We start from the raw sequence: 12,500 nt of genomic DNA, 5'->3' as shown, positions 1-12,500 counted from the left end.
CTGCACTTTTTCAACGACTCCCTGAGATAAGCGTTCTGGATGACGGCTGAGAAAACGAGAGAAAGAGAGAGAGAGAGAGAGAGAGAGAGAGAGAGAGAGAGAGAGAGAGAGAGAGAGAGAGAGGAAGGAAACTTTCTTATTAACACGATCAATCAAATCACTGTGAATTTAAAGCATTTTTCACGATTTCACGGATTTCTGAACAGCATTGGAAGAAGGGAAGAGGAGGGAAAGGAGGGATGAGTGGGAGAGTAGGAAGGAAGAAAGAGAGCAGAGAATTTTCTCGGGAGGGCGTGGCGAGAAGTTTTTTGCAGGAGCAAGTTTTGCCAATCGATGGAGGATTAAGAAGCGGCTTGCTTTTTCTCTCTTTCTCTTTCCCTCTCTCTCTCTCTCGATCTCTCTCTTCGTTACTCTCAGGAGCTAATTAGCGAGAGGTACGCGAGAAAAAATAGCGTTGTGCCACGAAATTACACTCTGGCATATCCCGCGCCCTCTTCAAAATACTCCATCCTTCGATGGAGAAACGAAACGATCGACTTATGCTTGCTTTCTTTTTCTCTTCCTTTTTTTTTTCTCTTTCCTTTTCTGTTTTTCTGTTTTTTTTTTGTTGTTTTTTTTTTGTTTCTTTTTTATTATTATTATTATTATTATTATTATTATTTTCTTCCCATTCTTTTTTCTTTTTCCTCGACGAGACGAAGATAAAAAATTTCCTGCAAGGACGCAAAAAAAAAAATATATATATATATATATTTTTTTTTTTTCTTCTTCTTCTTCTTGTTCCTCATTTCTTTCCAATATTAATTTGTATATTCTTTTTCTTCTCATTCTTTTCTCCCCTATCTAAACACATATATATACTATCAGTTTGTTTGTTATCATCATTTTTATTATTGCTATTTATCGATGTACAACTTGTTTTATTGATCGTACAATAACAATCTGTATCTTGTTACTTTTCTTAATTAAATACGTACCTAGTTTAATCTCTCTTACTATTATTATTTATGTATATATAAATATTATTTGTTTGATTATTTCTTCCATAATTGAAATTTTTATAAATTTTATTTATCTATCTAACTCTCTCTCTCTTTCTCTCTCTCTCTCTCTCTCTCTCTCGTTCCTTCTTGATTAAGTTTTCTTTTCCTTTGTTTTCTTTTCTTTTCTATTTTTTTTTTCTTCTTCTTCTTTTTTTTTTTTTTTTTTTTTTTTTTTTTTAAAGAGAAAACCCGACGACGAACAGATATCGTTCATCCTTTAAAATAATCGAATTTCGAATTTACGAGGATAGGAAAAGGACAAGGAGGGATCGATCCATTTTTCTTTTTTTTTTTTCTTTCTCTCTCCGTTCCTCGTTCTGTCTCAAAAGGCGAACGGGCAAATGGTCGGTCGTATCGTTCGCTCCTCGTTCTCCTTCCCTCTACCCCTCTCAATACCCACGTCTTTCACGAGGGTCTCGCCAAGGAGGAGACGTAATGCCATGAAAATTGCTCAATAAACTTAATTCGAGTATCCAAGGCGATGCCTCTATAACGATATACTAATCATATTCCAGCCCTCGTGTCTTGAAAGAAGAGAAAGAAAGAAAGAAAGAGAGAGAGAGAGAGAGAGAGAAAGAGAGCATCGTTTATGTTACGACGCGTAAAAGAGGGAACGCGACGTAACTCGACGAAGCAAATTAACGTGAGTATATGTATGTTTTTCTAATAGCCGATAATAAACGTCTTCGCAAATTGCTACTTTTAATTATGAATTAGCACTATATGACAAATGCGACGAATCATTCTATTATTGTCAGTCCAAAAAAAAAGAAAAAAAAAGACGTTTCTTCGAAATTGTAAAAAAAAAAAAAAAAAGAAAAAGGAAAGAAAAAAAAATTGATTAATCATTAATAGAAATACTTGAATCGAATTAAAGGTTATATGACATAAATTGAGAAATGATGCGTATAACTCGTTTCTAGCTTAATCATGCTTGAGTATACTGTCCATCATAATAGCCGATAATAAATGTCCTCGGAAATTGCTACTTTTAATTATCGATTAACACAAATACGAGGAATCGTTTTATTATTGCACGAAAAAAGAAAAAAAAAAAAGAACAAAAGAGAGAAAAGAGAAAAAAAAAGAAGAGAAGAAAGAAAAGTAAAAATTTTTTTTTCGATAAACATAAAATGAAATTAGATTAATTATTATATAGAAATCAGAAGGCATTCGAAATTTCTTACGATCGAATTACGTATTCATACAAATTGAATAAACCTGATGGATTAATATAACACGCGATCCGATTATTATTACAAGTTAATAATAATTATCAAAAAAAAAAGAAGAGAAAAAAAAAAGAAAAAAAAAGTAAATAAATAAAACTCGCAATGAATATCGTATCGTTGAAATAAAAAAAAACTTTTATTATCAAAGAAAAAACTTATTATCAGAAAAAAAGAAAACATTATCATAAAAAAAAAAAAAAAAAAAAAAAAAAAAAGAAAGAATAAAATAAAACTCATCGTGAATATCATATCGTTAAAAAAAGAAATGATAAGAAATATATATATATATATATATATATATTATATTATATTATCAAAAACTAAGTATTATACATTCTTCATTAAAAGACTGAACGAGCCGTCAAATTGCACGGCGACGTTAATGACAAAAGTAAAAGTAAAAGAAAAAAAAAAAAAAAAAAAATAACAAAAAGTGTAAAAGAGAGAAAACGAACGATGCTGATAGTTATCTCATTGTCAATCTAACACAATGATCGTCTTTCCTTAACTCGTGCAAAATCGTGAGTTTCGATTGAATGGTAAGAATGGTGAGGTCTATAAATCGGACCAATGCGAACCAATCGCGTTGTTCGTAAAGTAAAAAAGTACTTTCTCCGTGCTGCGTACATACATACATACATACATACATATATACATACATACATACATACATAGCTACGTAAGTACATACGTAGATATTTGTAGATAGTCTACGTTTATACATACGTATATAAATATATACATACATACATACATACATATATAGATACGTATGTACATTGATACTATATTACATAGTGTTGGTACGTTCTAACCGGACGCGTATTATCTTTAAAGCCAGGCTCTCGCCAACGAATGAATACCTAACTTGGAGAGGATAGACGGGCCAAGTGACGAGAAAGACTGAACGAATGAAAAAAGAAATAATAAAAGGAGAACCTAAAGAAGAAGAGTAAAAAAAAAGAGAGAGAGAGAGAGAGAGAGAGAGAGAGAGAGAGGAAGAGAAAGAAAAAGAAAGAAAATAGAATGGCGCGAATCAGCAGCGGCAGCAAAACTCTTGCTCTCGTCGTCTCGCCCTTTCGTTAGCCCTTTCCTTCGCCCTTTCCTTCCTTTCATCGAGGAATTGTAAGGCGGGTGGCCAACAAAAGCAGAGAGGCCAGTGCGAGACAAAAACTCTGGACCGCGGAGTCGAATGAAATACCGTTCTTCCACAGCCTCCAGGAGGACCAGTAGAGAGGACATGAGGTAGAGGAAAATGAGACGGAAGGGAGACTTTTCCATTGTCTTAACGAAATGTCGACTAATCCGTGACGAGAAAAAGAGAAAGAGAGAGAGAGAGAGAGAGAGAGAGAGAGAGAGAGAGAGAGAGAGAGAGAGAGAGTGGTACCAAAAGGCCGGTCGGATAACCGATATCAAGGTCGTTTAATGATCACGAAAATGAGGACGTTGAAACGTTTGCTGAATCGAATCGAGAAATGAAATCAAAATTAATTATATATTACTAGTATCATTATATATTATTAGTAATTAATTTATCGTTTGTATTTTTCTTTTTTCCTTTTTCTTGCTTTTCTTTCTTCTTTTCTTTGATATTATTTATCGTCGGTTTTATGATAATAAAAATAGGCGAAATAGAAAAGACTTATTTAATGATTTAAATAAACAAATAAATAAATAAACAGATAATGGTTACATTCGTTATTCAATTACGTTTATCTTAAATATAATTCATAATTAATTAATGAAATTATTCGAAACGTAATTCGTATCATCGAACCAACTCATTTTATATCTATTATCCCTATCATTATTGTCACCTTATTGTTTCACTTTTTTTTCTTTTGTTTGAGGGTATTTTTTGTTCGCTTGCATTACTATTATTATTATTATTATTATTATTATTATTATTTCCGTCAAATAATAAACATGGAATAGATCTGAAACTCTCGTTCGGATAAAAGATTCTATGCCTACGATAGAATTTGTTCGACGATGTTATCTGTACTTTCACCGAGCTACAACAACTGATCCTTGTATGCAGAATGATTAAATCGGTGTGTATACGTGTGTGTATGTGTGTGTGAAATGGTAGGGAATTATTAAAGGATTCGAAGCGGGTCGAGGAACTCCTTATAGCATCTGAAAGCCTGATCGCAAAACCTGCAACTCGTCCTCCGAGTTGCAACGATATAATACTAGTCCAATGAAATAGCATGAGCAAACTACTCTAATCTCTTTCTCTCCGACTTTTGTTCGATTTTTACTATCAACATTTTCCTTTTCTTTGTATACTACGCTATATACATACATATGTACATACATATATTATATGTATATACGTATTACAGGTTGAATCAAAAGTTCCTAGAGTGACCATAAAAGTTCCTAGATGAATTTAAAAATGGATTACTCTTTTTTTTTTTTCTTTTTTTTTTTTTTTATTTTTCCGTCGAAACTTTTCAGACTAATCTTTCTTCTCCATTTTCTTTTTTTCCCTTTTTTATTTTCTTCTTTTTTTTTTTTTTTTTTTTTTTTTTTTTTATCAAATCGTTAAACCACAAGGCAAGGAACTTCTATTTTTTTCTTTTACAGTTTTCACAAATTTTATAATTTTACAAAAACACTTTTTGACCCATTCTATATATTATATATATATATAGTTTCATTCTTCTAATCTTACCGATATTACTCTCGAATATTTTAATTCTATGATAACAAAGATTCGATACAAGCGTTTAAATTGAGATCGACGAACGATTCTCAATCGCAAACGTCTCGTCGTCTCTCCGATGAATATATTATAGATCATGATGCATTAAGACACCAACAGAGTGATTTTCTCTTTCCCTACAGTCGATAGTAAATCGACAATATAAATCTTTAACGTAGTCGAGACTCGAAACTTGTCGAGCATCGATTGTCGAACGGATAATAATTCCTGAGAGATTAATCTACCGTTCGGAAATACTACTAACCCGTCAAAATGAATAATCTATAATAATTTTGCCAATTTTCATGGCCCGTATCTTCTTTTAATTATACGTAGATATTCATCTTCCTGACGAGAATTGATTATAACGTTAAACAAAATAATCCGATGCAATTTAAACGAGTCCGTCGTCCTTTATATACGAAAAGTAACTTTCACATGCTCGACAAGGAATTGGCCAATCGAGAAGAAGAAAAAAAAGAGAGGAAGAAAGGGAGGGAGAGAGAAAAAGAGAGAGAGAGAGAGAGAGAGAGAGAGAGGACAGTAAAATATGTAAATGAGAAATCATTAAATAATCTGCACTCGTTTGCTCGAACAGCGCGACAATAATTGCAAAAATGAGAATAATAATAAAAAAAAAAAAGCGAGGGACGAGTGAGATAAGGGGAAGGGAAGAGAGAGAGAGAGAGAGAGAGAGAGAGAGAGAGAGAGAGAGAGAGAGAGTTTCGTGCAATTACAAAAGAGGTTTAAAAAAAAAAAAAAAATAGGGAAGTAAAGAAAAGAAAAGAAAAGAAAAGAAAGAAAGAAAGAAAAGAAAAAAATGGGTTTGATTTTCTTCCTTTGGCAAATGAAAAATTTATGAACACGAGAGACGACGTCGAACACCGACGCGATGCTTTAGCTTTAGCTTTGTCATTCGTCGTTTTAACATATGCGATTCTCTCGTTGGATTGATGAGAAGTCCTTCTATTCCTCTCTCTCTCTCTCTCTCTCTCTCTCTCTCTCTTTCTCTCTCTCTTTCTTTATCTTTCTCTTTCGTCGATTCAATCACGATCATCGGCAGAGAGAATCATCGGGGAAAAAATAATTACGATCGGCCGTCTAGAAAGCTTCGGCTTGCGCTCACGCTTCACCTAGCCTTCTACCCTCTCCCCCTCACCCCCTCCCTCCCCCGTCCCCCGTCCGCCCTATCATCGCTTTAACCCATTCCGTCTCATTCTCTATCTCTCCCACTCTACACTCCCATCTTTTTCACGATCTTTCCCGTCCCTCTTTCGTTCTTATCGAACGAAACCACTTCACGTATTTGCGGTTCGTCGGCTCTGTACAAAAATTCTAGACCATCGTTATTACACCTGCTACTCTTTTTCTCCTTTATTATTATTACTTCTTGGTAACGACGAAGAGGACCTTGCTGGAGATGGAGGAGTAGGAAGAGCAGGAGGAGGAGAAGGAGAAGGAGAAGGTGAAGGTATAGGGCGTAGGGTGTAGAACGTAGGCGTATAGGACGAAGTCAAAGCCGAGAAGCTCTGCCTGCGTGAGAAGATCGGAGATCAACGATCGACAACAATGCTAACGATATGTCGACTCGCTTATCCGGAAACCTTATGCTATTTCTCTCTCTCTCTCTCTCTCTCTCTCTCTCTCTCTATATATATATATATATATACATCTCTTTCTCTCTCTATGCCATGCTAAATTAAATGCGACGCGCGTGAAATTGGAATAGTTACGACACAATATACATATCTACATATCTACATATCTACATATCTACAGAATGTCATCTCACATAGGCACATACATATATACATATACATATATATATATATATAAGAGCAAATTATCGTACATTTATTTTTCTTTTGAACAAACACATTCAATCCGATTACTTTTTCCCAAACTTTTATATATATATATATATATATATATATATATATATATATATATAAAATATATATTATCGGATATTATTGGTTGGGAGTATCATATCCTATGTATAAAAAAAGAAAAAAAAAGACATTTACGACAAGATCATTATCTTGATCATACTTGTTTAATTATATTATTACTACGATTTTACGATTGAGAATAAATTGAAACGTATGTATATTTATATGCATATGCATTTATTTATTAATACTAGTTACTAGTAGGATATAGAACATCTCTTACATATATACATATATACATATATATATATATATATATATATATATATCTGTGAATTTTGTGTTAAAGAAAATACGATGTGATATTTAACATTTTCCTTGTTCAAAATCGGCTCGTAGAAATTATTAAACCATTAAAGATCGGTATACACAAAACGTGGATGGTTTAAGGTAAGTAGGAAGGAGTTTTGCTCTATCCAGTTTTGTTCTCTCTTTCTCTCTCTCTCTCTCTCTCTCTCTCTCTCTTTCTCTTTCTCTTTCTCTCGAGAAAAGGAGGCTGAAGTCTATAAATAGATGGCTAAACGCAGACAGGGCAACTAACAACCAAAAAACGGCCATCGGAATGATCGGCCGAGGAATTTGGTTCGCTCTTCTTCTTCTTCTTCTTCTTCTTCTTCTTCTTCTCCTTTTTCTCCTTCTTATTCTTCTTATCTCATCTTATTCTTCTTATTCTTCTTCTTCTACTACTACTTGTACATATACTTATGATATATGCATTATAAAGAGTATCTCGAAGATAAGATAATAACAAGAGAACGGGACAATTTGCGGATTGGATTTTGTTCCAGTCCGGTGTATTTGCGAAAACGAAAAAAGAAAAAGAAAAAGAAGAAGAAGAAGAAGAAAAAAGAAAAAGAGAAGAAAAAACAATAAAAGAAAAAGAAAGAAAAAACAAAAAGAAGAAGAAGAAGAAGAAGAAGAAGAAGAAACAACATCGAGAACGTCGACGCGATCACGATCAAACCGGATATCGATAAAATAGTTTTGTAAAAGGAGAAAAAGAAAAGAAGAAAAGAATAAGAAGAGAAAAAGGAAGAGATAATAAAAGGATCAGAGAAAAGAGAAAGTATAATATTATACCGAGAATGATAAAAATAATAGACGTCTAACGTATGCATTCTATAATAAGTAAACCCGATGCTCGAACCTATTACAAGCGTTTCTGGGTTGCGTGTAATAAGACGTACGAATAAAGTAACTTTAAAGTAAAGTTTTTTTCATGTAATAAAAAAACAAAAAAAGAAATAAGAAAAAAAAAATAAAAAGAAAAAAAAAGGAAAACGTACGTAATAGAAGGAGCCACGAATACGTATGTATATTAGTATTAATCCAATGAATATAGGAAAGTCCTTATATACCTATCTAAACTGATTATCTTTTATGTCTCATAGGAATCGTTAACGATGGAGCATCATTAGTATTAACCATGATTCGCGTAACGCATTTCTCTCTCTCTCTCTCTCTCTCTCTCTCTCCCCCCCCCCCTTCACTCTGTTTCCCTTCCTCGGTCCCCTTTCACCCTTCTATCCATTCCCATCATCCCATTCTCGCCATTCGCAAATATACGAGTTTCGAACGATCTCGAATAGAACGTAAGAGAGAACTCGAATGAAAACGAGTTCGGTACTCTTTCTGAAGCCTCTTCTTCCTTCTTCTTCTTCTTCTTTGCAATTTGCATTCATATCTTTCGGTCGTAAAGTGCACGCGGATGACCGAGTCGGCACCTCGCATATCTACATAACAGCCTGCCGGTGGTACGTTCTATTCTAGATTCATAACTATTAATACTAATGTCTGCTGAGACTCCGAGCCAGGAGCAGGTTCTTGGCTGGCTCGCTGACCACCAGCCTTCCACTTCTCTCTCATCAATGGCGCATTCAGACACACGCGCAAACACGGATTTATCAACGACTGGAAAAGAGAGAAACTTTCTCTCTCTCTCTCTCTCTTTCTCTCTCTCTCTCTTTCTCTCTGTGCGTACGCGTGGCACTCTCTCTTTATCTCTCTCTCTCTCTCTCTCTCTCTCTCTCTCTCTCTTTATCTCTCTTTTTCTCTTTCGATCTTTTAGTCTATCCTCTCTTCCTCCTATATTTATTACATTCTTCGACCGGTATTAAAAGAGGCCCGGCAACATCCGTGACAGGTCGCTCGTGTTTCTTGTAAATCGTTCAGATCCCGACGTTTCTTCCCTCGACGCCTCCATTTTTATTACGATAAATCTCGTCCTCGTGTCGGTAGACGAGCGACGCTCGTTAATCTCGCGTCCTTTCGGACGAAATAGTCCGATGGTGCTTACAAAATACACTTCTGTAAGCGTTAACTGCCAAACTTTCCCCTTCTCTCTCTCTCTCTCTCTCTCTCTCGCTCTCTCTCTCGCTCTCTCTCTCTATTTCTCATAAACTGTATCGGCACGAGCCACAACTGGACATTGGTATAATCTTTTATTTATTACTATTTTTTCTATCTATTTATCTCTCTTTCTCTCCATAAAAACATCATTGTCACTTTTACATTCTATAATATTAAACGTTCAACTCTATCGATAATATAATATCACGGAACTATTTATTTGTATTTCTTTACGAGTCTACTCTAACATTATTTCCACGTAATTATTTGAAATATATTCATTCGTCACTCTTCTACCTCGTTGCTCGACGACGTGGAAAGACGTAAGACGTAAAACGTGACGACGGCAAACGAAAGAGAGAAAAAGAAAGAAAGAGAAAGAGAAAGAAAGAGAGAGAGAGAGAGGGAGCAGGGGATAAGGGGAAGAAGGAGGGATAGAAGGAAAGGAGATGGTATTTGGAGCACGAGCCGGTATACTTGAGACGAGATGATTCATATCTCGCATTTTTCTCCTACCATAGAGAAAGAGTGAGATAGAGATAGATAGATAGATACAGAGAAAGAGAGGAAGAGAGAGAGAGAGAGAGAGAGAGAGTTTAGATATAACGATGATGTTGATGATGACGAGGAAAAAAAGATAGAATGAAAATGTATCCTATCTACCTCGATCGCTTTCTGATTTAAAACGATCGTCTCCTCTCTCTCTCTCTCTCTCTCTCTCTCTCTCTCTCTTTCTCGCTCTCTATCTCTCTATCTCTATCCTCTATCTCTTTCTCTCGTCTACATTATCTTATCAACTTTAATTGTTTACCAAACAATAATGATAATGTTCGAAATTTGCTTCGCGACATGGGATGATTTGTCAAAAAAGAAAAAAAAAAAAAAAAAAAAAAAAAAAATAAAAGGAAAAAAAAAGAAAAAGAGGAAGAGAACAAAATTGTACGTTTAATTTAAAATTGTACCTCGCGAATAGATTTCCACATTTTTTCTTTTTGATTTTTTGTTCCTTTTTTTTTTTTTTATTTTCTTCTTCCGTTGTTGGAAGAAGAGAGAAAGAGAAAGAAAGAGAGAGATAGAGAGAGAGAGAGAGAAAGAGAGAGAGAGAGAAAGAGAGAAACGGTGGGTCACGGCGTTAACGAGCGATACCGCGACGAATTTTTCATTATCTTCCTCCATAATCTATTTACAGAAAAGATTTAAGGCCGCTACGTGGGTCCGCTTCCGCGAGTCCGAGAAGAGACCACTGAATTCATTATTCCACGAAAAATATTAACTTTTATCTAACTTTACCGCTCTCTCTCTCTCTCTCTCTCTCTCTCTCTCACTCTCTCTCATTCTTTCTCTCTCTCTTTTTCTCATTTCTTTTTTTCTTTTCTTCCTTCCTTCCTTCCTTCTTTAGAGCATTTTTTTTATTCTTTTTATTCTTTTTTTTTTTTTTCAACGACGAATAAATTTTCAAAAACGACAACGAAACTTATCTGATATTTATTTATACATGCGAGAAAGGGAAAAAGGGAAACAATATATTTCTTAAATCTGCAGCGATGCACGAAAGAACGATTTTATAATTCGATATGAAGTTAATATTACGTCGAAATTCGAATGAACGAACGAAATAGTGCATATATATATATATATATATATATATGTATGTACACCATTGACATGTATATATATATATACATCTTTTATATTCTATATATATATATATATATATATATATATATATATATATATATATATATATATATATATGTACACTTTTATACTCCTGCTAAAGTTATCCGGAGTCAATATATTTTTATAAATTTTTTCTATTTTTGTCTTATCTTTTCTTTTTCTTTTTTTTTTTTTCTCTCTCTTTTCTTAATATAAAAATGTGCTAATTTCACGCTCGACGTGTATTTTATGATATCTTAGAAGGGCAGGGTTCGATAAGCACAGAAATTATTATGGCATAAAATTAAAGAGTAGTAAGCAGGTTACGACGTATAGGATATCTCTCGAGTCCCTCCTAAGAAATATTTAATTAAATTAACCGACGTCGTTGCCACTATATTCCGAAGTAATATTTCACGGCGCGATACATGTTTCGCGGCAATGCGTCTGTACGCCTGTCGCAATTAAATTTACGCCATTCTAAGAATAAGTACTGTCCAAAATAGAGAGGAAACCAGCAAAACTCCCCTCCCCCTCTCCTTCTCCTCTCTCTCTCTCTCTCTCTCTCTCTCTCTCTCTTTCTCTTCATAGCTTTACCATTGCGCGATATTCCGCGTAGGTAAGTACGTATTCGTGAATAATGCAACGATTAAAGAAGAGAGAGAGAGAGAGAGAGAGAGAGAGAGTGAGAGAGGAGAATTCTCGTTTATCGACGTTGTTTCTTTCGGAATACTCCTTTTTCCACATTAGCTAATGGCGATATTGAAAATAGATCTCTAACGTGAAACGACTAAGAGCATCTGCTAATTAGCAAGTTAACGTTGTCGATCGATGGTAAGATCTATTTCTGACAAAGTTAGAGACCAGCCAAGGGAGAGCCAATCGTTCTTGTTTCCGTCATATTATATCACGTGAGTAATGAAATACGCGGAGATTTTCCTCTATAGATATATTTATTATTAACATTATGATCTTTAAACCATCTCGACATATTCACGTATGTAAGTATGTATACCATTTCTATACGAAAACAATAATGAATGAAGAACGGCGTATTGTTTAATTGGTATTAATTAATTTCTTTAGAACGATCAAAAGATAAGAATCGTTAATAAAGTCTATTTAATAATACTTTCGCATTAATTTCATTCGTTCGAATAATACCAACTGTATTTATAAATCGTTATATTAAAAAAAAAAAAAAAGAAAGAAAAACAAAAAAACAAAAAAAAACAAAAAACAAAAAAAAATTAACGCCGGAAGCAAAAATGAAAAATTAACGAACAAATCCGTACGCATCCGAATGAAATGAATGAAACAATTTTTTTTCTCGATAAAAATTTCTTCCATGAACGTCGAGACGTTCGCATGACTATTCATAAACCCTCGACGATGTCATAAATAAAATGGACCTTCCTATAGAACGAAGAGAAAGAGAGAGAGAGAGAGAGAGGGGGGAAGAGAAAAAGAGCTTGTTAGAGACATTCGATCAAAAACGATAAATCTTATTCGTTCGGCACGTTTGCACGCTTATCACGTTTGTAGTAGATTTACT

General features: G+C 34.2%; 1 protein-coding gene across 23 annotated transcripts in view; it reads right to left on the bottom strand.

Moving 5' to 3' along the window:
• LOC124950677 (forkhead box protein P2-like) overlaps window positions 1-12,500 on the bottom strand; it is a 285,654-nt gene that overhangs the window by 253,465 nt on the left and 19,689 nt on the right. The gene's annotated exons all lie outside the window — the stretch shown is intronic.

Source organism: Vespa velutina, chromosome 7 (genome assembly GCF_912470025.1).
Source record: "Vespa velutina chromosome 7, iVesVel2.1, whole genome shotgun sequence".
NCBI lineage: Eukaryota > Metazoa > Arthropoda > Insecta > Hymenoptera > Vespidae > Vespa > Vespa velutina.
This window is presented reverse-complemented; position numbering and strand designations above follow the sequence as displayed.